The 24,912-nt window shown below is 30.6% G+C and overlaps 1 protein-coding gene across 3 annotated transcripts in view; it reads left to right on the forward strand.

The window, feature by feature from the left end:
• Positions 1-24,912, forward strand: part of LOC129976558 (uncharacterized) — a 106,281-nt gene that overhangs the window by 41,821 nt on the left and 39,548 nt on the right. Inside the window, exon 1 of one of the 3 annotated variants that reach the window (XM_056090188.1) lies at positions 7,376-7,650. The exons of 1 other annotated variant lie outside the window; for it this stretch is intronic. The gene's annotated coding sequence lies outside the window, so the exon portion shown is untranslated. Of the gene's footprint in view, positions 1-7,375; positions 7,651-24,912 lie in introns of those variants that run through there. One more of the 3 variants, XM_056090186.1, reaches the window with a different exon arrangement.

Genomic DNA, 24,912 nt, shown 5'->3' on the forward strand with positions numbered 1-24,912 from the left:
CGATAATGTTTCTTGCAGTGTCGTTTTATGACGCAACGAAGAATGCGGCTTGCTAATGAATGATGGCCCACTGTCTGGCGGAGGGAGGATGGATATTATTGTTGCTTACCCACCCGCATCTCGCTGCATGAATGACGTGACGTGCCGCATTGAGAGAGAGGACTGTCGCGCGGGAGAGAAAAAGTGGATTTCCGGGTCAACCGGTCGAAGACTCGATCCCGTTTCCCACCGACTGGAAAATCTGTCGATTCACTCCGTTTTTTTCTAAAGAAAGTTTTCGTTAACGCTTGCGCGGTTCCGAAAGAAACTTCCGCTAACATTTTACATAATTTAAGTCGCGTTACGAGGGAGGTTAGATAATCGTCTTAATGAAGAAGAATTAAGATGAAATCTTTTATAAATATTGAACCGAATTTCCGCCTTTTGATGAATTTTTACTTTCTCTTATACGAAGTGCAGAGAAAGTATTGTTATCGTTAAAGAATTCAAACTCGAAATTTTGACTAATCTCCGCGTTTTAACCCTTCCTGAGCTGAAAAAACACATTTTTGGAAAATGTCCATCTGTCTGTTTTTCACAAAGATAACTCAAACACGCTTTGAGCTAAACAGATGAAATTTGATATAAAATTCTAAAACCGAATTTCTAGATTTCTGTCAAATTTCGGACAAAATCCCTTCAGTGTAAATCTGTCTGTCCGACTGCTCAAATATAATTTAACCCTTTAAAGGGCCATTTTTTTCTAGTCATATTATGTTAACATATTTTTAGGCTTGGAATTACAATAAGAAAAGGGATTCATTTAGTTTATTAGATAAATTTAATTTGATTAATTAATTAATTTGGTTAATTAATAATTCAGTAATAAATCAAGACACATCATTTTGTGTAAGATAAAGAACTGAGGCATCTAAGTTTCTGTCTTTCTAAAAAAATTTTGTGAGAACTTATGCCAACCTACATAATTTCATGCAAAGATTGATAAATTTGGTGGGAAGCATACTTTCCACGGCCCTAGAAAGGAACTAGATAGATAAAATTCCATACACAGAATTAACATCTTTGGAAAGGCCCCCTACTAAATTAAAAGCGAAATCTGTCAAGGAGTGGACCATCTGTCCGTCTGTACTTTGACAAACATGTTAACGGAATAACTCAAAAACTCAGTGACTTAAATATATTAAATTTAATGCCTGATTTTGTGACTTTAAGTCTAGTTTTATGACACATTTTTGTTTAGACATCTTTCAAATTATGAGCGAATTCCAAAGGGGTGGTGGTGGCCGTTTGTAGATCTGTATTTTCTGAAACATATAAACGCGATAACTCAAAAATGCGATGACTTCCAATATGTCAAAATCGGTATGTGATTTTGCGATTTTAAGTTTAGTTTCATGTCAAATTTTTGTTTCAATCGGTTGGGAAAAACGCGTCTTATACGGAAATTCGATAATTTTGACCGCATACCAGGGATATAATCACCAAGGTTGCCACTATAAATTCAATAAAAAGGCTATATTCAAGCTAAAGACTAATATTTCGTAAGTGTAGTATGCCAATGCCATATAAGGTTTTACTGGGATAACATCTGTATTAGACAGTATGCACGAAGTTTTAAGAAGACCACACCCACTGATCTTAAATTGAATCCATTCATCTTAAAATCGTTTTGATCAGATCGGTTTGAAGAAGATGTAAGTCTTAGACAATGTGGAAATGAATCATGAGTTTGAATGATATCTTCACTAACCATGTGGCGCTAGCTTCATAAGCCAGTTAACAGTCTCTGGACAGAGGTGATCACTTTTGTCTAGTGGTTATGTCGTTTAGGTCGCCAATACTAAAATGATAGGACATCATCTGTGTAAACATTCATTTTTGAAACTTAATAGTTAATTATGTTCTAAGAGAGGATCTACTAATTGGAAAAAAAAGATATCAATATTCTTGATAAAATTCCTTTTATATATCTTCTTACTCTTGTAATTTTTTATCTTGATCAATTCAGATTTATTACTTATAATAACTAGCGTGAGTGGTCTTCCCAAAGATTCCTCTCATACTCTCTAATAAAGACGTTATCCCAGTGAACAATTTTCATGGCAGTGGCGTACAATAATCACAAAATATCAGTCTTTGGCGTGATTTAGCATTTTTACTGAATCTGTCGTGATAAGCTTGGCGAATTTTTTGGCGATTAATTCCTGGCATGCGGTTAACAGTATAAAAAAACAATTTGTGTTTTAGATACATTTTTCTCAACCACTTGAAACAAAAATTTGGCATTTGTGGTCACAAAACCCCATACCAAATTTGATACATTTAAATCATTGCATTTTTGAGTTATCGTGTTTACATACAAACATACAAACGGAGGGTACAAACGGACAGACAGTCATAGTTCAATCCACCACGAGTTGGTTTTATCCACCTAGGGCTCTTTATTTTTGTAGTTATCGTTTTAATTTATATTCGAGCAGCCGGATAGTCAGACTTCTTATGTATGGATTTTGCTAAAAATTTGATATAAATCTACAAATTTATTACATAGATCATATACCAAATTTCATTCATCTAGCTCAAAGCAGTTTTTAGTTATCTTTGTCACAAACAGACATGCATTTTCGAAAAAGAGATGTGGAGATTCGTTAGAATTTCAAATTCGAGTGTTTTCATGATTTCTCTATATTAAGTTATTGTTGTTGTTTCTAATGGCACTTGCCACGGATAAGCCCGTTGCTACGAAGACAACGATTTAAGGCAGAGGGGGAGCGTCTCTTGTTTTTATAGTAGCGCCAACTAGAGCCAAGAGTACGACTTTGCTACTCACGCATCACTCATTCGCTTGCACAATCCCTTTTTACAGGAGGGCACATTCACACATCTCGCAGATAAAACAACCATGCCCAAACCGGGACTCGAACCCGGGGCACTCAGATCACGTTGAAGACGCGCTACCCCTGGGCCAGGATGCCGTCCTATATTAAGTAAAAAGTAAAAACAGCTATTTTCTGTTAGGGATAATCTTATAGGTATTTGTTCCGTCTTTTAATATTCCGCAACCAAGCAAATGTTTACCAATAAAAACTACCAGCTGGATCACTGCCTGAAACGCATCGAATGACGATGAGTTTCAGCTTATTCTCCAACCGTTACTAAGAGGCCGTTTTCTGACGGATGACAAGTTTTCCGCTAATAGATACCTCTATACAGTTCCGCAATCCTCTGCACTTTGAGCTCGATGATGCTTAAAAGGTGTGAACGGATTTGTCGAAAATTAGAATCCGCTTTCATCTTCGTTTATTTTTAACACTGTGGTGCTTTCGATTCACGGTCAAGAATTTTGTTTTGGAACTTTCAGGATAAAGGGGATTTAGTAAACATAGAATTCGGATCAATGTACTGGGAAGTTTCCAGTGTCAAATGAAAAATTTCTTCAAATGATCGTTTACGTATGATACTTGAATCTACTTTTTTATTCAGCTTAAAAAAGAAGACATTATGAGACGCTAATTAATTTCTAAGAGTTTTCTTGCTAAAAAAGATGGGCCTATCAACTTTTTTGTTTTGTTTATATTTCAAAATTTATTAAGTAATAGGCAAAAATTTCTTTACCACTGCTTGATTCACCCCCCAAGGGAGGCACCTCGAAATGAGGATGACATGCTTCCGGCATGGTGATTGGATCTCTGGAAGGCACACGAAAAGGTTGGGGCCTGGCTCCTTCCATCGATGACGGGAGGCACTTCCTTAGGGAAGGGTTGTTCCGTGGCCGGTGATGGCCCCTAGGACTCAACCACAGTTCCGCCAGAATTGCTGTCGCGATGGTCCGGTCATTCAAGTTTTTCAGTGTGCCTTCGGGCGTGTCAGAGAGTCAGTGATTTGAATTATCATTGCTTGGAATTTTAATGAACGATAGAGGGATATATTTACATTATGGAGGAAGAAAGAATAACTTACAGCAACATTTATTAGAAACACACTTTTTAGAACATATTTATAGAATTATTATTAGAACATATCCATAGTTGCAAATAAGAATCTATTTTTGTGCTACTACTACTATGTACTAAATTTTATTTATCAAACACTTTTTGTTTTGTAGTTATCATGTTAAACTATATTCTGTCTGACAAAGCTTCCTCTAAATTGGAATTTGTACAATACTTGATAGAAATGTACAGAGTTGGTCTGAAATCCACATAACAAATTTCATTCGGGTAACTCAAAGTATTATTGAATTATCCTGTTCACAGGCAGACAGACGCAAGGCAAAGATGCGGTTTTAAAACTCAGAAAGATCTAAAACGTCAAAATTCTTCACAATTTCGAATTCGATTATCTATTTGTTTTTTTGACGATTGCAATTCTTTCTCTATACTTCACATACGAGATAGTAGAACGGGAAGAAAAATAGAGAACGGAATTTAAGTATGTGGTATTGCAAACAAGTATGTTAGATCTATCAAATGAATGACGAAATTGTTCAAGTATAAAAAGTATAAATCTGTCTGTCTATCCCTCATTATGTATGCGAACACATATATATATATATATATATATATATATATATATATATATATATATATATATATATATATATATATATATATATAAGCATTATTTTATGTGAAGCATGATGCAGTTTTGAAGACAGTGAAAAGACTTTTTACATTTTTAAATTCTTTTTAATGCATCGGGAAAGCATAATTATTTACAAGCAGAGATGCGGCACGAAAACAGAAGTGGGGAAGAAGAAAGAAATAAACTACCCCTCGTCTTTTAAAACATGAGATATGGATAGGGAAAATATTATTTTACAGTGCAAATATATTATTAAGATTCTGATAAGGATTTTTGACGCGTGTTAAACACAGGGACCTTTTAAAAAGAATGTGCTTACTGGACACGCTTACCCCTTCACTCTGAGCGTGTGAATGCGTCGGCGTTCAGCCGATTCAGCAATTATATATATATATATATATATATATATATATATATGTGTGTGTGTGTGTGTGTGTGTGTTCATCGAAACTACAACTAAGATGGTTTCTTTTGCTATTTTTGAAGCAAAACTTTAGATTTTTTTTGATGCTAAGAAGGAATAAAAAAATATCTAAAAATACTCGAAATATTAATTAAACCAAGTTTTTTTTTTTGGAAAAATTAGAAGTTTTTTGATTTTTTTAAATAAATAATCTTTTTAACCGGCATTCTAAAAAGACACCAAACACGTTTCTATTTTCGCATTGTGAAACACAATAGAACTGTTTATTCTTTACTCAGTACCTTTGACGAATAGTTATTTCTCCAGGATTGATAAAAAAAATTCATTTAAATATTGTGTAAGGCTTTCTTTGAAAAACTTCTTTAAGAAAATGTATTTAAATTTCAAATTTTTATAGATCTTTAACTTATACTATTTTAGAAAACTTACATCGTTCCATTCATTATATAATACATTTCCTAGATTTTTTTGCCTATATAATTATATATCCAATATATCACAAGAAATAACAGCAATGTTTAAAGATGGGCGCACTTTAAAGATTTTTCATCATTGTTTGATTCTGAAAATAAATTTTCAGTATAATAAAATTAAAATTTTGCTTACTAACATAATATATCTTAAAAATCTAATGTTGATTTTTACGCTAATTTGTAAAAAGCCCACAAAAGTGTTGTATACTTTTGTAACAAATTTTTTTATTGTAATCATGTTTTATACTACAAATTACTCTACACGAAAAAAAAAAAGTAAGCCGAAGTAAGCATGAAATGTAAGTAGCAACAATAAAAATAATTTAAATTTCACTTCAACAACGAAATATATTATTATAAATACGTTTAAGTATTTTTAAAAGGTTAGTTAAAAATAGCGTAAAAATTGTGCAGTGAATAAATTGGCATCATCAAAAGGATTATATATATATATATAATCCTTTTAATCCTTTGAAGCAGAATCGTGGCCGAAGACAGGAAAGACACTTTGAATTTTATTTCATCCCGAGAAGCATGATTTATGTGCAAGCATAAGCTACGAGGATATCAACACAGAACGACACAGAGCGAAATGAGAAAAATTAATGTAAAATTTATTCCCGTGATTATATACTGTGAGATTCTGATAGGGATTTCTTACACGTGTCGAATTAGATAAGGGACTTATAGGGATCTTTAAAAGAATTTGTTTAGGTGAGAAATTTTTTATCCCTTTACTCGGAGTGTGTGAACCGCCGACCTAAGCATTTTTACAAAGCTTCTGTCGAATTAATTAACCCTTTATTTACTGAATTATGTTGCCATCAATTTTTCAACTTCAGTTTGGCACTAGTAGTTGAGCTTTCTTGCAGAATAATCCCAGGGAACCCAAGAAAAATATTTTAATTAATAGAAATATCTTAATTAATTTAATTATCAATTAACTATTTTTAATTTCTACTTTTAGCTTATATTAACTTTTTGATTTTTGGGTTACATTCTCCGTGTTCTTTAGAATACCATCAACAAAAATTGTCTTATTGCAAAAATATAAACCAGATTTAAATGATACTTTTAAGTACGGTCAGTAAATAAAGGGTTAAATAGAAACAGTGGAATGGGATCAGGAAATAAGAGAGTATTTTAGAATGAAGTTAATATGTGCTGAATTGAGCTAAAAATTAGGAAAATAATTAAGTTTAAATTAGATTTTAAAATATAATTACACACACACACACACACACACACACACACACACACACACACACACACACACACACACACACACACACACAGAATACAAGTTTGATAAGTCTAGGTATAAGGTCTGGCCAAACAGAGCGCCAATACACACTCACGCATTCTTTTTCATTATTAATGGAATTAGAATATAATGGATTTTCATTCCATTCAAAAATGATTTATTGAGAAAAGTTTTCGAATGTACGTTTACATAATGTATCATATATATATATATTTGTAAATTCCCCTATCATTGAAACATAATATGCTTGCATTTCTTTTCCTTTTTTTTTTCTTTTTTGTCTTCAGGGTTATCAAAGCATTCCCATTCGATTCCAAATCGACATTTTGATAATTTGACATCATCGAGGACTTTTACCTCCTTTAATTTATCTCTCACTCTATTAACAGTGACAATAGCACTGAATGAGGAGAAAAAATGACGAAGCAATAATCACGCAAAATGCCGCTAAACAGCAGAAATCCGCAAAATCACTTTCTCCGAATGCCAAATTCGTGGTCGCAAACAAAGATTTGGCACCAATTTTCACTCTCACCCATCGCCACCTTCTGCTCCCGATTCCGATAGGATTCCCCCAGCAGGTGGCAGAGAGCAAACGATTCTTCCTAATGACAGAGAAAGGATTCTGCCGGCTCGACGAACCGAGCATTGTTCTTGCGCCTTGTGAGTAAGCGAATTTCAGGGACGCAGCCTTCCCGCATCGGCTATAACAACCTCTTTTAAGAGTCGAACGCTTGTTTTTGGGCACAAAATTCGCAGCGGATGTACACGCGCTTTGGATAGCTCGGCAAGAAAGAGGTGAGTTTGGAACTTCGCGTTTATTGCCGTTCTTCGAATCGAATTGCTTGTTTGTTGTGCACGTCTGTCGGACTTCGAACGTTTTATAGTGGACTGGACTTTCTGAAGTGAGCCCATTAGCTATATTTTTTAAAAGCTAAATTCTTCAGAATTGAAATTTTATGAAGTTCATTTTTAAAATTAAAGAGAGAATTTGCTAAAGGTTTTAAGGATATTTTAATTTCTATTTTTTATATTTTAATTTCTTAGTTATAGTTAGTCTAAAATATATTTAAAAGAGAGAGAGAGAGAGAGAGAAAATTAAGGAATAATAGCTTTGAACTTTTACTTTCAAATCGATGTTTAATATAAAGTTATTCGTCCTTTGATCATAAAATTTAAAGTATCTATAAAATTTAAGGAGATTTAAATTTCTGTTTATTTTTTTGTGATCTTAAAATGAATTTTAGTAATAAGCTGGTAAAATTTTTATGTGTAAAATATAGTGAGAGTTTTGCAAGTCGAAGTATCAGAAATTCTATTTCTGTAAATAAAATGTTTAATAATAATTATATAAATTATAAGTTTGGTAAAAGTGTAACGTAAGAGTTTTTTTTTCATTTTTAAAAAAGAAACTATGCAAAAAATGTACTATAAGAAAGGAATTATATGTCAAAATACAGATTTTGGAGATTGCTACCCCTGCATAACTCCATCCGATTTATTCTATCGTAGTTTGGTTTTTATGCTGATTTTTTATTTTACTTAAAACAACGTTTTTTCTGCGTTCACCTCCTTTTGTAAAATAATATGTGCTTTTAGTTGATGAAACTGTGGTTTGTTGTTATTATTTCAACAAAAGTTTTAATACATTGACTAATTATTTGATTGAAATTGAAATGTGGGGAATTTTATTCAATATTTCCTTTTTAATTTCAAAAAGAGTTTTGTTCAAGAAGAAACTAGAAATTTAAAAAAATATTAACTACTTTTTGATGAAATATAAACTGAGTTAACTGAACTGCATTCCAGATTTGAATCTGATCTCACTTTGGTTTAATAAGACTAAAAATCGTTCTTTCTAATTAAACATAATATCTACATGTAAAATTCGACAGTCACTCTTATTCAAGTTAGTTTAGTTTAAATCCGTTAGATTAACATTTTGTTTTGACAATAAATCAAGGTTATTTTAGGGAAAATATCATTATTTTGAAACATAGTTTGATGATGAGGATGGTACCTGAGCCGATATCTTTTTGCGCATCTTTTGACGCATGATTTAAAATGAAACGAATTCAGGCCGAAATACATGGTAGATCTTTGACAGATTTCATTCTAAAACTAGTGATTCCGCAGTTCGAATTAATTCCAGACAAATTCCTGAAGAGGATACTATCGCCATACCATAGTAGTCTCAATTTATCGAAGAGTAAATTTTTGGTGGTAAATAATTCTCGTATTTCTGCTGGAAGTTATTTTTTAACTGACGAAAATAAATATCAAAATACTTTAAAGACAGTTTTCATTTAGTTCGATCTTTCCAAAATATAAAACCAGAACATTTTGAGAGTTGTTTTTTCCCACCACGGAAGGAACAGTGAACCAATGGTAAGATGAAAGTGCAAAGTAAAATTTAAATGTGCCTGGGGTGTTAAACACTACTATTTAAATCCCGTTTTAAAACTGTATCACATAATGGTCAAAACAGTGGAGCATTTATTTTATTTTATGACGACGAGGCAAGACAAAGGAAAGAAAAATACGATTGTCCGACCGCCAGTTGCTATCGCTACTCTAACGAGCAACAAAAACAACAAAATAACATGGTTTTCTTCAAATGTAATGCTAATGCTACCCCGACGAAACAAGAAAAGTAACAATGCTGCCTTCAAATTTGAGTGTTTAGTCTCTTATAACCGCAATGATATTCCGCATTTAGATGTTGAAATTTTTTCGCCTGTTGGGTAACCACTCCGAACCGCTCTCTCATTCTTATTTTCTTATGGCTCAGAATTGCGTTTTCTTATTTCTTGAAATGATTTAAGTACGCTGTATATTTCATTTGTCAGCACTTTTCTTTCGTATACATGCATGACGAAAAGTGAGTATCAGTTACTTTTACATTTCGGTAAAAAAAGTAAAAAAAAAAAAAAAAAAAAATGAACGAATACAGGAATTCATTTCTGTGTCTCTTTAAATGCGATTTACTGATTTCTTAAGGTCGAAAGACTTACTACCTTACACTCCAATTTTTGATTTCTTAAGTTTTTATTTAACAGTGATGGTTGCGGTGTAATGCAGACAATAATGAAGAATTACCGAAATCATAACAGAAATTCATTACATAATACTGAAAATTAGTTTTCGAGCTTTTCTGCTGTTTTTTAATCATTTCATCTATCGTTGAAAATTATAAAGTGCAAAAAATATTTACACACATTTTTTAAAATTCAGTGAGTTTATCTTTCAAGATGATTGAGTTTTTAAACTAATTTTCAAAATTCAAAAACATAGAAACCAATTATTTTTATTTATTTAAGTGTAAATCACTGAAGGTCACGTCATATTTTGCAACTTCCTTTCTTTTCAATGTTATAGATCCGATTAAGAAATTTCGTTTATTAATATTTGTCGAATAATTTAACAATGAGTTCTTAGTTTTATTTAAAGTTTATAATATCTGTTGTTTATATACTGAGTCATGTTTTATATAAGAAAAATAACAACAATAATAAAAACGAATATGAGTTGACTTTCACAATTAGAGGACATTTAATACTGATATAATTGATTTAATACTGATATAATTGATAGGTGTCTCTTAGACATGAATTTCATTTTTAACATTTTAGGGCTCTTTTCATGTTTATTGTATTTTTTTGAATGCATATTCAAACAATGTTGAATGACATTTAATTTGTACCCTTTTGCTGCGTTTCTCAAATATTAAAAGATCGTTACAATTTAAGCAATAAGCTATCATTCAAAATTTACAATTCCTACAAGAATCCCCCTTTTTTTCCTTTTGTTATTTTATATTGAGTTCCTGAGCTGAGTCCCATGAATTTTAATTTTTGACAGTTAATTATATCTTCTATATGCTATGTACAGATTTAAAGGGTCTCGAATTTTAAGTAAATGTCCTGGCATATCCCATTTTTACTTTCTTATATACGAAGTAAAGAGGATGCATTATTATCGTCAAAAAATTCGAATATGAGTTTTTGACAAATCTGTACATTTCAGACCTCCGCGAGTCCGAAAAGCAAGTTTTTGACATAATGTCTGTCTATCTATGAACATGATAACACAATAACGCCTTGAGTTAGACGGTTGAAATACGATAAATGGAATTGCGATGAAATTTGTTTCTATCAAATTTCAACAAAATTCAATTACAAGAAATATCTCTGAGGCTGTTCAAGTGCAAATGAACTCAATAACTACAAAACATAAAGATCTAGATAGATAAAATTTGGTACATAGGTTTAATATATAAAGTATAAATATTTATCAAATTTTGAGCTAAATACTTCAAACGATTGACCATCTGTCGGTCTGTATTCTCATATGGATGTAAACTCATAAACACAATGCATTAAATCACTAAAATTCGGTATATTAATTTGTGAGTGCAGTTCTGTATCAAATTTTGATATCAATTGACCAGTAAAAGGGCGTCCAAAATACATATTTTCGCGGCAGATTCAGTAAAATTGCTAAATTTACGCCAAATATCTGTATTTCGCAACTGTTGGTCAGAGATGCCATGGAAGTTATAAGCAGCTTTACCACGTCCCACTAATTTATGACGCGGAAGGGGGATGTGAAAAGTATCCGAGAAAATTTCAATGAAATGCAGCCTCTGTGCCTGCTTTTTCTTATTTGTTACTAATCACCTTTGGCGACTAGCTGGGTCTCCAGGAGTAATGCTTTCTAAATTTTTCCTTAAATATACATGTCAATTAATAAAATCTTAGAAAATAGTTGTTCAGCCTTTATTAGAACCGATATTTTATATACATTAAACTATATATGCCTTAAATAAAGCTGAATTATTAAATTAAAAATATAGTTTTTTTAAAATGACACACAAAACATATTCCCGCATTAATTTTTTTAAATAGAAACTGTAAAATTTCATACTTACTCCATTTCATACAAACACGTGTTGAGCATTACTCTTACCTAGGTGTAGTTTTCACTAAGAGTTAACTTAATCTTTTATTTCGAGATTTTGTCAACGCGATGGCAACGCGCTGATAAAAACCAATATTTACTACTCATAATATGCTCGTACAGATAAAATTCTATTTCCTTTTTTTCAAAATAAATTGCTTGGAAATATAATTAAAATAATTTTTTTATAAAATTTATTGAAATTAGAGACTTAATTTATAAGTTAAAACATTAGTATCATTGAAAATATTATTTTTTGAACTTTACCTTGATGTAAAAGTCATGTTATAATTTTTTGGGAGTTATGGCGGGAAAACGCTAAAATTTCGTTTTACTTTTAATTCATTGAGATTCTAATTAAAAATTTTAAAAAATCGCTTCAAGGTGCACTTTTTTGTTCTCCAAAATATACATGTGCCAAATTTGGTAGCTGCAAATCAAATGGTCTGGCCTGTAGAGCGCCAACACACACACACACACACACACACACACACACACACACACACACACACACACACACACACACACACACACACACACACACACACACACACACACACACACACACACACACACACACACACACACACACACGCACACACACACACACACACACACACACACACACAAGGGGGGGATAGATGAAGTCTTTGAAGTCTCTTAAATTCAAAACAGTATTTCGTACAGCTAGTAAAGTAGCGTGTATTTATAGTAAAGTGACTATTCTGAATTAATCAAGACAGATTACAGCGTCCCTAGCGGAGAAAAAGAAAGTTTTAAAGAATAAAAGAGATTGACCAAAACGTACAGTTAAAAAAGTGTACGCTATACCATAGAAGGTTTCATGAAGTTATTTGTAAAATTGGCGGAGAGAAAAAGGAATTATGAACTTCTCGTGATTTGAAAAAGTAGTGAAAATCAAAGTAGAAAATAATAAAAGTAAAAAAAAAAGTTATAAAATCAAGTTTTATAAACATAAAACATATGAATCAATTTTAAACAACAATTTTGGAGATGGGGAAAAAAAGCTTGAATAGTAGTATGAAAATTATGAAATTAATACAGTGCATAAGATACCTAGATATTATTAAATGTTAAAGTGTAGAGTAGCCATAAAATAAAATTTCTTATTTTGAATGTCTGCATTTAAAATAATGAATTTTATCCGTAGACTGTGGATGTTATGAATAGATAAATTCCATACAAAGGGGAAAAAATGTTTATCTTAGTCTCAGATGAAATCTTGACGCTGTTGAAATTGAAAATGGATCAAGAATTACAGTGATCGCAAAAAATTGGATTATGAAAAGTAACGTTCATAAGTCATTATCGTTCAAGTCCATTGAAAAAAATTATTAATCAACATTATGATTCCGTGAACCATGTGCCATTTTTTTCAGTACGTTACCCTTTCCTAGGCGCAAGATATTACATCCGGTGAACGACGTTCTTTATTGGTACTCATAAAATGTGTCTTTGGATATTTGTTACGATTTATATCATTCCATCATTTGATAGTGTTGGTTTTTTATATCAGACGATGAAATGATTCACTAAGAGGTAAAGTCTTCTTGAATTTTTTAACTATATGTTCCGTTGGGAGTTCTTTTAACTTAACCTTACAACTTTACTAATAAGACATGAGAGTAAGGTATATTATATCAAGTACATTAAATATAATAAATCAAGGAAAAGCACAGTATTAGGTAATATTCAAAACATTAAAAAATATTCTCAATGTCTTGATGGGCATCCTAAGTTGCGGAGCTTCTAGATTGTTGCCTACTTTGCCCATGTAGTAATTTGTAACTCTAGGTAAGGTAGGTTACATGTTAAGCTCAAGTCAATAGTCAATCAAAGAACTGTTGATTAAATGTTAGCTCTCTCTACTTTTGCCAAAGACATGTTGTTGTTGTTTCTTATGGCACTTGCCACGGACAAGCCCCTGTTACGAAGACATCGATTTAAGCCGGAGGGGGAGCGTCTCCTGTTTTTATAGTAGCGCCAACTAGGCCAAGAGTACGACTTTGCTACTCACGCATCACTCATTCGCTTGCTCAACCCCTTTTTACAGGAGGGCACATTCACACATAGAACAACCATGCCCAAACCGGGACTCGAACCCGGGATGCCCAGATCACGGGGAAGTCGTGCTACCCCTATGCCAGGACGCCTAGCTTGCCGAAGACATGAGTGGCGCTATTTTCATGTATTAGATGCATATTTTGACTTAATATTTTAGAATGTGTAGGACAGCAACACGGAAGTTTCTCCTATCGGCTATCTATTGAGGGTTTTCTATTTCCATGGCTTCCATAGTCTTTAGTTTTTAGTTTTAGTTGCAAATGTCTCCAAACCGGGAAAAATCGCGGTTTTGTATATAATAAATGAAATTAAAATTTTGTTTTATTTAAGGAACTTTTAACAGCGCTTCATTTTTCCATTATTGTTTCAATTCTTAGATTTTTGATAAAATAGCCTTATTAATTTTTTTTTTTTTGCTCTTAATGTATATAAAATTACTTTTTTCACTAGTTTAAATCTCACGTAACAATGTCGAAAGTTGGCTTAAAAATAAAAGAAGTATGTGCAATTTCAGCAGCCTAATAATCTAACTATTATAATATTGAAATTAATGTTCAATCGACTATTTTCGAAAACAGATGGACAAGTTAAAATTTTAATAGTAAGCCATGGTTCCAAACCATGGCCAAAACTAGTTCCAATAAAAAAACAATTAAAACATTGATATGAATTGGAACCAGGGGAAGCTTTCTCGTATACGTTTTAATAAAAGCATTATCCCAGAAAACGACTTCATAGCATTGGCGTACAATATTTACGAAATATCAACCTTTGGCTTGGATTAAACATTTTATTTAATATATCGCGGGATCCTTGGCGAGTGTTTTGGCGATTAATTCTTGGCATGCGGTTAATAATAAACGGAAAACGAATTTGTGTTTTAAACGCGTTTTTATCAACCGATTAAAACAAAACTTTTGCACTAAACTAAACTTGCATTCGCAAAATGTTTAAGATCCTTTTTAACACCAGAATTTTATTTCGTTTAAATTTCCTCAGACTGAATGAATGTTTATGGTGACATCATGAAACTGTTTTCAACATTTTAAATAATAATTTGCTGTTCTCTTAATCAACTAAGCGAAGTGCTGAATGCAGAGGAGCTATAAAAGCGTTCAATAAAGTAATCTGAAAGTTCGTACGATGTTTTGTTTGCATTTTGATAATGGCAATAATCAAATGTAAACCAAACATCGTACGAACTTTCACACTACTTTATTGAGCGCTTTTATAGCTCCTCTTCATTCAGCACTTCGCTTAGTGGATTAATGGAGCAGCAAATTATTATTTAAAATGTTGTATATTAAAAATTGTATACACACACACACACACACACACACACACACACACACACACACACACACACACACACACACACACACACACACACGCACACACACACACACATGCACACGCACATGTAGAAAAATCTTTATGATTTTGTTTTAATAAAAACATTTTTAAACTAGATAAAGCATATTCAAAATAATGTTAATAAAGAATTAATTAAGTAAATTAATAAACATTAAAGAAATTATCAGGAGTGATTTCTTCTCAACATTCTTGTATGCAATCTATTAAACTCATTATCTTCCACCTTTCAAATGTTGAGACCTATGATTAAGGAAGACCCTGAACACCACGAGAGTACAGAGTTTTGTTTTGAGAGTCCCATTTATGAGTATTTTGTGCTTTTGATATAGTGAAGAATTTATGCATTTTGTATTTTGAACGTCTTTTTGTCAGTCGACTGAAATCAAAATTTGATACAGAACTATAATTTAAAATACAAATACAAATATCTATAATACAATATCTAAGCTCCTGAGTTTTTGAGTTATTACGTTTTCATACGAATGAACACATCGACAAATAACCAGCCCAAAAAAAATTTGATGCAATATTTAAGGCAAATCTACACTTTAACCCTTTTTAAGGAGGTGATAAATATTTTACCACCGCTTTAAAATATCTTGCAAACATTGCAGCACCAAAACTAACCCGAAACGGACAGAAGTGTCATGTTCAACATGTAATGTTCCATTGTGTGCAGCTCCTTGTTTTATGTTGTTTCACCATAAAATAATGCATTTGGTAATTTACATTATATTTGGTTTTTCTACCACTTATTTCATATGTAATTAATATATTTTAAATTTTGAAATAACTAATCATAAATAGTTTTACAAAAATGCATATTTATTTGTATTTAATATTCTTTTTCTATTGAAAAATCAGTAAAATGTCATTACATGTATTGGGCGGTGGTAAATATGTTGCCACCCCTGATATAAAAAACAACCACAACAACAAAATTAAAAAAAATAATTTTTTGGTCATAAATAAGCTTTTTTTTCTCTAATTATAGCGTAAAATATAAATATTGAAAGAAAACGGCGTGTGCCCGTTAAAGGGTTAAATACTAAAAACAATGTACTAAATTTTAACTCCATAGACTTATCTGTTTAGTAGTTATCGTGTTATATTCGGAAAGACAGACAACAGACCTCTGAATGGAATTTGATCAAAATTTAAGATAAATATGCATATTTCGTGTAAACACCACACAACGAACTTTTCTTGTTTAACTCAAAGAGTTTTTAATTATCGTGTTCACTTACAAACAGGCATAATTCCAAAAATGTGTTTTTCGTACTTACAACGGACTGAACAATGAGATACGTCATATTTTCTGATCAAACTTTTTTCGACGCTCATAATATTTTCTCCTTTTATACTTTGTATTTAGTGTACAAGAAGCAAAAAAGTAAATTGATTTCTTTTAGGTGAAATCTCTGAAGAAAATGTAAACTTTGAGAAATAAAATAATTGTAAATTCATAATGATACTCAAGCTGATGCAAGCTAATATAACAAACACATTTAAGAATCTTCCAAATCCTTATTTATTTGATGTTTAATTACATTTTTATTTTAAGCAGAATAAAATGCAAAAATATTTCATTAAATAAAAATTTCAAATTTCAAACTTTTACATGAATGAAAATATATAGGGAGATAAATTTAAGACCAATTGCTTTAATTTCAAATTATGGGAAAACTTGTGATTCATTTAATATTCCTAGACTATTTACACAAATTTCATAGAAATATAGTTAAAGAAAACTAAGATTTAATTCATAATAATTTTGTCCTCGAATTATTATGATTACGAATTATTAATTATTATTATGAAAATCATTTATTTTATCCATTAAGTCGATTGTTATTAATTCATTCACATTAATTAGGCCGAATTTTAGTCTAAAATAAAATTTCCTATCGTATTGGATACAATATGTACAGTGGCACAAACAATTGAGAGTATACCTTACTTTTACCTAATAAATCCGGCTTTCAATATAAATAACACATTACCGAGATGTTTTTATTTCTACACATACAAAAGGGTTTAATTTAAAGTAAAAACAAAGAACAATCAAAGAAAAACTTCTAAACTGAAAAGTTCCAGAACATCTTAAATGAACATGCGCAGATTTCTATCTCAAAAAATTAAGAATTTTTGTAATATCTCGCATAGAAAGAAAGCACCAGTATTTAGTTTCATATCTTTTGGCTTTTATAGTGGCCTCTAAACATCGTGGTACCGATTCGACGAATTTCTGGTGGTATCTGAAGATATTTTACCCTATTCTTCTTGCATCATTTGTTTTAAATGGGTTTTGTTTCTAATTTTGTGTTTCTGAATCACTATTTCGAATGTGGCCCACAGATATTCAGAGGCATTGATGTCAGGATACTGTGGTGGTAATGTTTACAATGAAAAAGGCACCACATATCGATGTTATGTGCAGTGTGTTTGGGTCGTTGTCCAGCAAGAAAATGAAATTTCCATCTGAACCCAAATTTTTAACACTTTTCTTTAGATTACTGAGACTCTATAGTTCATCCAACTTGCTGCAGAAATTTTTCAAATCATAGGCAGAAGTGTAAGTGATGAAACTGTGCGGAATGTAATTAGAGAATCTGGATATAAAAGTCGAATTGTCAGAGAGAAACCACTCATCAGTTTGCAAATACAAATACACCAATAACAATACCAATAACTTTCGGAAGAAAGGTATATTAGTGATTAAAGAAAACTCAACAATTTTGGCAGTGACAGCCATCGCACCGTATAGAGAAAGCATGATACTGCTTTAGATCCAATAAATTGACGTCCTACAGTTAAACATGGTGTTGACTCCGTCATGATTTGGGGTGTATTGCTTCACCCGGGGTAGAAAATTTAATTCTTATAGATGGCATTATAAACCATATGGTTTACTTGGATATATTTCGAAGCAAACTAAAGAAAAGTGCTAAAAATTTGGGTTTAGATGAAAATTTCATTTTCTTGGAGGACAACGATCCCAAACAGAATGCACCTAACGTCAAAATGGGAAGTCTTTTTCATTGTAAACAGCATGTACACATATTACCACAGTCTGCCAACATCAATGTCATTGAATATCTGTAGGCCATACTCGAAGACAGTGGTCCAAAAACACAAAATCAAAAAAAACCCCCTTTAAAACAAGTTTTGCAAGAAGAATTGGGTAAAATATGTTCAAATACCGCCAGAAATTGGTGGAATCGGTACCACGACGTTTAGAGGCCATTATTAAAGCCAAAAGATATGAAACTAAACACTGATACTTTCTTTCTATGCGAGATATTAAAAAAATTCTTTGGTGTATTCTTAATTTTTGGAGACAAAAACTTGCGTATATTTATTTAAAATACTTCTGAAAATTTTCAGTTTAGAAATTTTTTGTTGATTGTTCTTCGTTTTTATTTTAAATTAAACCATTTGTTATGTGAAAAAATAAAAAAAAAACATTTTTGCACTAACTCGGTAATGTGTTATTTATACTGAACGTTGGATTCATCAAGTAAAAGTAAGGTGTAGTCTTGAGCCACTTTAGATCAGTTTAAAATTAAAAATATTCTAATCACTATTGATGGAGTCAATGAATGATACCATCTGTGCTTTCATCATATTTGTGATGAAAACTGAAAGAAACTGAGAATAGATTTTATTTACTGAATGGCGTAAGCGTAATGACACTTATTTCATTTTTGAAGATTCCTATTCGAATCTTACTGGGAATTCACACGAAAGGATATTTAAAGGAAGCGACAGAATTTATATAATAGATAACCTTCTACTTTTTTTCAATTCAAGCAAAACTATTTTGTGGGTAAAGCAAAGTGACGAAACTTCACAATAATGTGTGAAAAGACAATCCATGAATCTGCACAGGAAAAGCATTTTCTTCGTTTTTTTTCCTATGGTTTCATTTTTCTTTTTACTTTGCACAATTTTAATTAGTTTTGTTTACGCAACGCTTAAGAACAGCGCTAATTTCTGAATTGCATCACTTAAATCGTTTGCTATTTCCTGTGTGAAGAGTTTCCGTTTCCTGCGAAAATAATTCCTGCGTTTGTAAAATGTTACCAATTGTAATTAAACGAAACTTTCTAACAAATTTCCAGCAGATAATTTTTTTTAATTTTTAAGAGAGAAATATTTTAAGGTTCAGTGTATGTGTATATTGTAAGAATAACGTTTTTTCAATGAGATCTTTTTTTATAATATAAAAAAGAAATAAATAGAATAAAACCTGATTGTAGTTTTATCTTTCAAGAACACAGTAGATTAGGAAAAGTCATCAAATCAACAAAAAAGATAGAGTTATGCTTTTTAATATTTTATATTTAAAAAGATATTTTTTTATTTAAATAAAATTACATTAAAATATGCATTTTTAGACAGGTATTCAATAAAAAAAAAATTAAGTTTTCAAGGTAGATAATAGAATTTGTTATTAAAACTTTTTCAAAACAATGATTTTTCCTCTTCAAATTTACGTGCATTAAAAGAAAAGCTGAAATTTTTAAGAATATTTCACAAACTTTAAAAAAAAAAAGCGCTGAAGTGCATTAAAATAATTTTGAATATGCATCTTAGTATTTAGTTTTATTCATATATTTTAAAGAAAATTTCAGTTTAGAAAAGCAGGAAATAGCGATGAAAATTCGTAATAATAAAACAATTCAAAATAAAAATGGAAAAGTAAACAAAAATTGATATTGTAATAAAAATAGTAAAGCAACTCGAAATAATGATAAAAAATTGTAAAACTACTTGGAATAGTAAGAAAAAATAATGAAACATTTATACAAAATATTATAGAAAAATAATAAAGCGATTCGAAATAATAATGAAAAATAGTGAAACTATATGGAACAGTTATAAAAATAAAGAAATTCGAAATAATAATAAAATACAGTAAAAAATGCGAAAGAATTATGAAAAATAATAAAACTATTTGAAATAGTAATTAAATATGAAAGCCGCTAAATAACCAAATTGTCCAGTTTTTCGCTATCAGTTCAAAAGCAGAATTTATTTACTCATTTGCTTACTATTTTTGGTATAAAATATACTTAAAACGTCAAAGTTTTGATTAGTATAAAGGGACAAGATTTGTCATGAAAAAAACTTATTTCTAAGAGCTTAAAGCTAGTGGAACGAAATTATTTAGTGCTTGGAGGGTTAATTTTTCAATGAAATAACAAAACAACTTGCAGGATTGTGTATTAAAGCTTATTTATTCAAATAAGTGAGAAAATTAAAAATCGAAACGCGTGAAGCTTTTCTATTTTTTTTTAATAAAAAGAATTTCTAAAAATATTTTTCTGAAGTTTATTTTATTTGAATGAATTTTTAGTGGTTTTGGTTATACATCAATGTATATGCGTGCAAAATTCCATAGGAAAATACTACTTGGAATAGTAAGAAAAAATAATGAAACATTTATACAAAATATTATAGAAAAATAATAAAGCGATTCGAAATAATAATGAAAAATAGTGAAACTATATGGAACAGTTATAAAAATAAAGAAATTCGAAATAATAATAAAATACAGTAAAAAATGCGAAAGAATTATGAAAAATAATGAAACTATTTGAAATAGTAATTAAATATGAAAGCCGCTAAATAACCAAATTGTCCAGTTTTTCGCTATCAGTTCAAAAGCAGAATTTATTTACTCATTTGCTTACTATTTTTGGTATAAAATATACTTAAAACGTCAAAGTTTTGATTAGTATAAAGAGACAAGATTTGTCATGAAAAAAACTTATTTCTAAGAGCTTAAAGCTAGTGGAACGAAATTATTTAGTGCTTGGAGGGTTAATTTTTCAATGAAATAACAAAACAACTTGCAGGATTGTGTATTAAAGCTTATTTATTCAAATAAGTGAGAAAATTAAAAATCGAAACGCGTGAAGCTTTTCTATTTTTTTTTAATAAAAAGAATTTCTAAAAATATTTTTCTGAAGTTTATTTTATTTGAATGAATTTTTAGTGGTTTTGGTTATACATCAATGTATATGCGTGCAAAATTCCATAGGAAAATACTACTTGGAATAGTAAGAAAAAATAATGAAACATTTATACAAAATATTATAGAAAAATAATAAAGCGATTCGAAATAATAATGAAAAATAGTGAAACTATATGGAACAGTTATAAAAATAAAGAAATTCGAAATAATAATAAAATACAGTAAAAAATGCGAAAGAATTATGAAAAATAATAAAACTATTTGAAATAGTAATTAAATATGAAAGCCGCTAAATAACCAAATTGTCCAGTTTTTCGCTATCAGTTCAAAAGCAGAATTTATTTACTCATTTGCTTACTATTTTTGGTATAAAATATACTTAAAACGTCAAAGTTTTGATAAGTATAAAAGGAGAAGATTTGTCATGAAAAAAACTTCTTTCTAAGAGCTTAAAGCTAGTGGAACGAAATTATTTAGTGCTTGGAGGGTTAATTTTTCAATGAAATAACAAAACAACTTGCAGGATTGTGTATTAAAGCTTATTTATTCAAATAAGTGAGAAAATTAAAAATCGAAACGCGTGAAGCTTTTCTATTTTTTTTTTAATAAAAAGAATTTCTAAAAATATTTTTCTGAAGTTTATTTTATTTGAATGAATTTTTAGTGGTTTTGGTTATACATCAATGTATATGCGTGCAAAATTCCATAGGAAAATACTACTTGGAATAGTAAGAAAAAATAATGAAACATTTATACAAAATATTATAGAAAAATAATAAAGCGATTCGAAATAATAATGAAAAATAGTGAAACTATATGGAACAGTTATAAAAATAAAGAAATTCGAAATAATAATAAAATACAGTAAAAAATGCGAAAGAATTATGAAAAATAATAAAACTATTTGAAATAGTAATTAAATATGAAAGCCACTAAATAACCAAATTGTCCAGTTTTTCGCTATCAGTTCAAAAGCAGAATTTATTAACTCATTTGCTTACTATTTTTGGTATAAAATATACTTAAAACGTCAAAGTTTTGATAAGTATAAAAGGAGAAGATTTGTCATGAAAAAAACTTCTTTCTAAGAGCTTAAAGCTAGTGGAACGAAATTATTTAGTGCTTGGAGGGTTAACTTTTCAATGAAATAACAAAACAACTTGCAGGACTGTGTATTAAAGCTTATTTATTCAAATAAGTGAGAAAATTAAAAATCGAAACGCGTGAAGCCTTTCTGCTTTTTTTTAATAAAAAGAATTCTTAAAAATTTTTTTCTGAAGTTTATTTTATTTGAATGAATTTTTAGTTGTTTTGGTTATACATCAATGTATATGCGTACAAAATTCCATAAACATAAAACAATAATTTGCAAAATGTCAAAAGTGTTAATATTAATTTTAACTTTTAGTGTATATCCTTCATAACTATGAATGATGATGCCTAAATTCGCTTGCCAGATTCTTAATACTTGTGAATACAAATAATTGCGAAAAACATTTAAAGCATTGCAATAAAATTTTTCACATAACTATATTTAATCAAATTTCGTACATTTTTTTATTAATCATCATCTCTTCTTGTTTCATTTTCCTGCTTTAGAATTGCAAACTATTTATAATATATCCAGCCAAAACACAGAAAGCGGCAGCATTATGATAACAAATGAGACAAAAAAAAAATCGGATGCATCTAAATTTACGAGGATTGGCTACCTTTCTACACGCCTTTTAAAGGAAATCGGCCCACATTTTGCTCTAGGAATTGATTATAGGAAAACCTCTTACAGCCAGAAAGACAGTAGTGATTATTTGGTAGAATGAACATTGGTCTGTAAACGTTTAATTAATGCTGATAATAGCAGGGCGCAAAATGCAAAACTTATATTTTTTGATTCTGTTTCTTAGCCATGACATGCCTTAACCCTAGAAATCATAGGGAGTATGTTATACTTCTTAGAACTATAGTTAAACTTAGCCGGAATATTCCCTTGGGCATTTGTTATCACTAAGCTTGGCAATTGTAGCTCTATGGGTAAGAATCTTTAACTGATAGATATCAACACCAGGAAAGATATCATGATTCATATGCTTGAACATCTAAATTAAATCATACTCTTAAAATAGCCTTTAAATTTAATGTTCACAGCTGATTCGGATTTTTATAATTCCGGCTCATATTAATAAAAAGATTAAATCAACGTCTTTAGTAGAGCCTGGAGAATATGAATGCTCAATATTTCTTTGGATATATTTTTGACTGAAAATTGAAGAGTAATATTTGGCCTTGATAGGCTTTTAGATTAAGCTTCGTGGCCATAGGGTCATGACTTTAAAATCAGATTCCCCAAAGGTCCACCATGATGCTAATAACAAATCCTATCAATAGTACTACTTCGTTTAGTGGTTGTGGGATTATCGGCTGTACACAAGAAGATCCACCATGTTCTTGAAAAGTTTTAACTCAGTTGTTTTTCTCACTTCTCGGGTTTATTTTCAAAACTGGACGACAATTTACATAAACTAACCAATAAGCAGAGGGAGGGGGTTTCCTCGAAATTTTTCTCCCATATTCTCCAAAACAGAAGACATTCCCTTCCGTCTGAATAAAATTGTAGACCAAGGGTAAGGTCACGAATACCTTGCATTGGCGAAGCGAACGATATCTTTAGAATATCTAGTATTTTTACCGAATCTACCGCTAAAATATGTATTTTGGACACCGCTTTTGCCAGCCGATTGATTGTAAAATTTGACGTAGAACTACAGTTGTAGTTACAAGGTAACAAACCGAATTTCATTGATTTAAATCATTGTGTTTATGAGTTATTGGGTTTACATGCATGTGAAACTGTAGACGGACAGACGGTGAATCTGTTGCTGGATTTGGATAAAATTTTATAAGTATCTATATTTTAGATGCTAAATCACTATACCAAATTTTATCTGATGCGAGTTACTGAATTCACTGGTATTTGAACAGCTAGACAGATTTTCAGTGAATGGATTTAGTGGAAAATTTCAGAAATATTCACAAATTTTGTTGTAATTCTTTTATGCTAAATTTCAGCGGTCTGGCGTAAAGTGCTTTTGAATTAAGGTGTTCATACATAGACAAACAAATGGACAAAAACGTGTTTTTTGGTCTGAAACATGGAGATTCGTCAAAATTTCGAACTTGAATTTGTTAAATTGGAATACTTCCTTTATACTTTGTTATACGAGAAAGTGAAAATTGAATTTGATGAATTCAACTAAGTTGATTCATTTTTGTTGCATATATTTGATTTAAAAGAAGAAAAAAAATGTTGTAAATATTTCGAAAAGGGATTTAAGGATTCCTTTCCTTCTATAAAACTTTATAACTTTGACAATATCAAGTATCTTATTATACGATGACAATTCCCATTTTTCATTTATATGAGCTGAATATCTCATACATTCCTTCGTACATACTTTTTACTATTTTCCAGCTTTACAATCTTCTTTTATGACAGTATTCTGTAATTGCCCAGGAAGCTTATGTTTTCGATATAATTTACAACTTGTTTCAGTATTACAGAAATCTCAGATATCTTTAACGTCCGCCCGTCTGTGGTTTCGCTTGGCATCACCCGCACACTCATTTCCTGCAGGATTGCGGCAACGTCATGTTTCTCTGCAGATAAAATCTGTAGTTTTTGTTCTTCATTTACCTGTAAAAGGCGATGATTCCTCTTTGACATTTTGCTTCAGGAAATGACGAAATATCTTTTGCGACAGGAGCGCTA

The sequence above is a fragment of the Argiope bruennichi genome, chromosome 7 (assembly GCF_947563725.1).
Source record: "Argiope bruennichi chromosome 7, qqArgBrue1.1, whole genome shotgun sequence".
Lineage (NCBI taxonomy): Eukaryota > Metazoa > Arthropoda > Arachnida > Araneae > Araneidae > Argiope > Argiope bruennichi.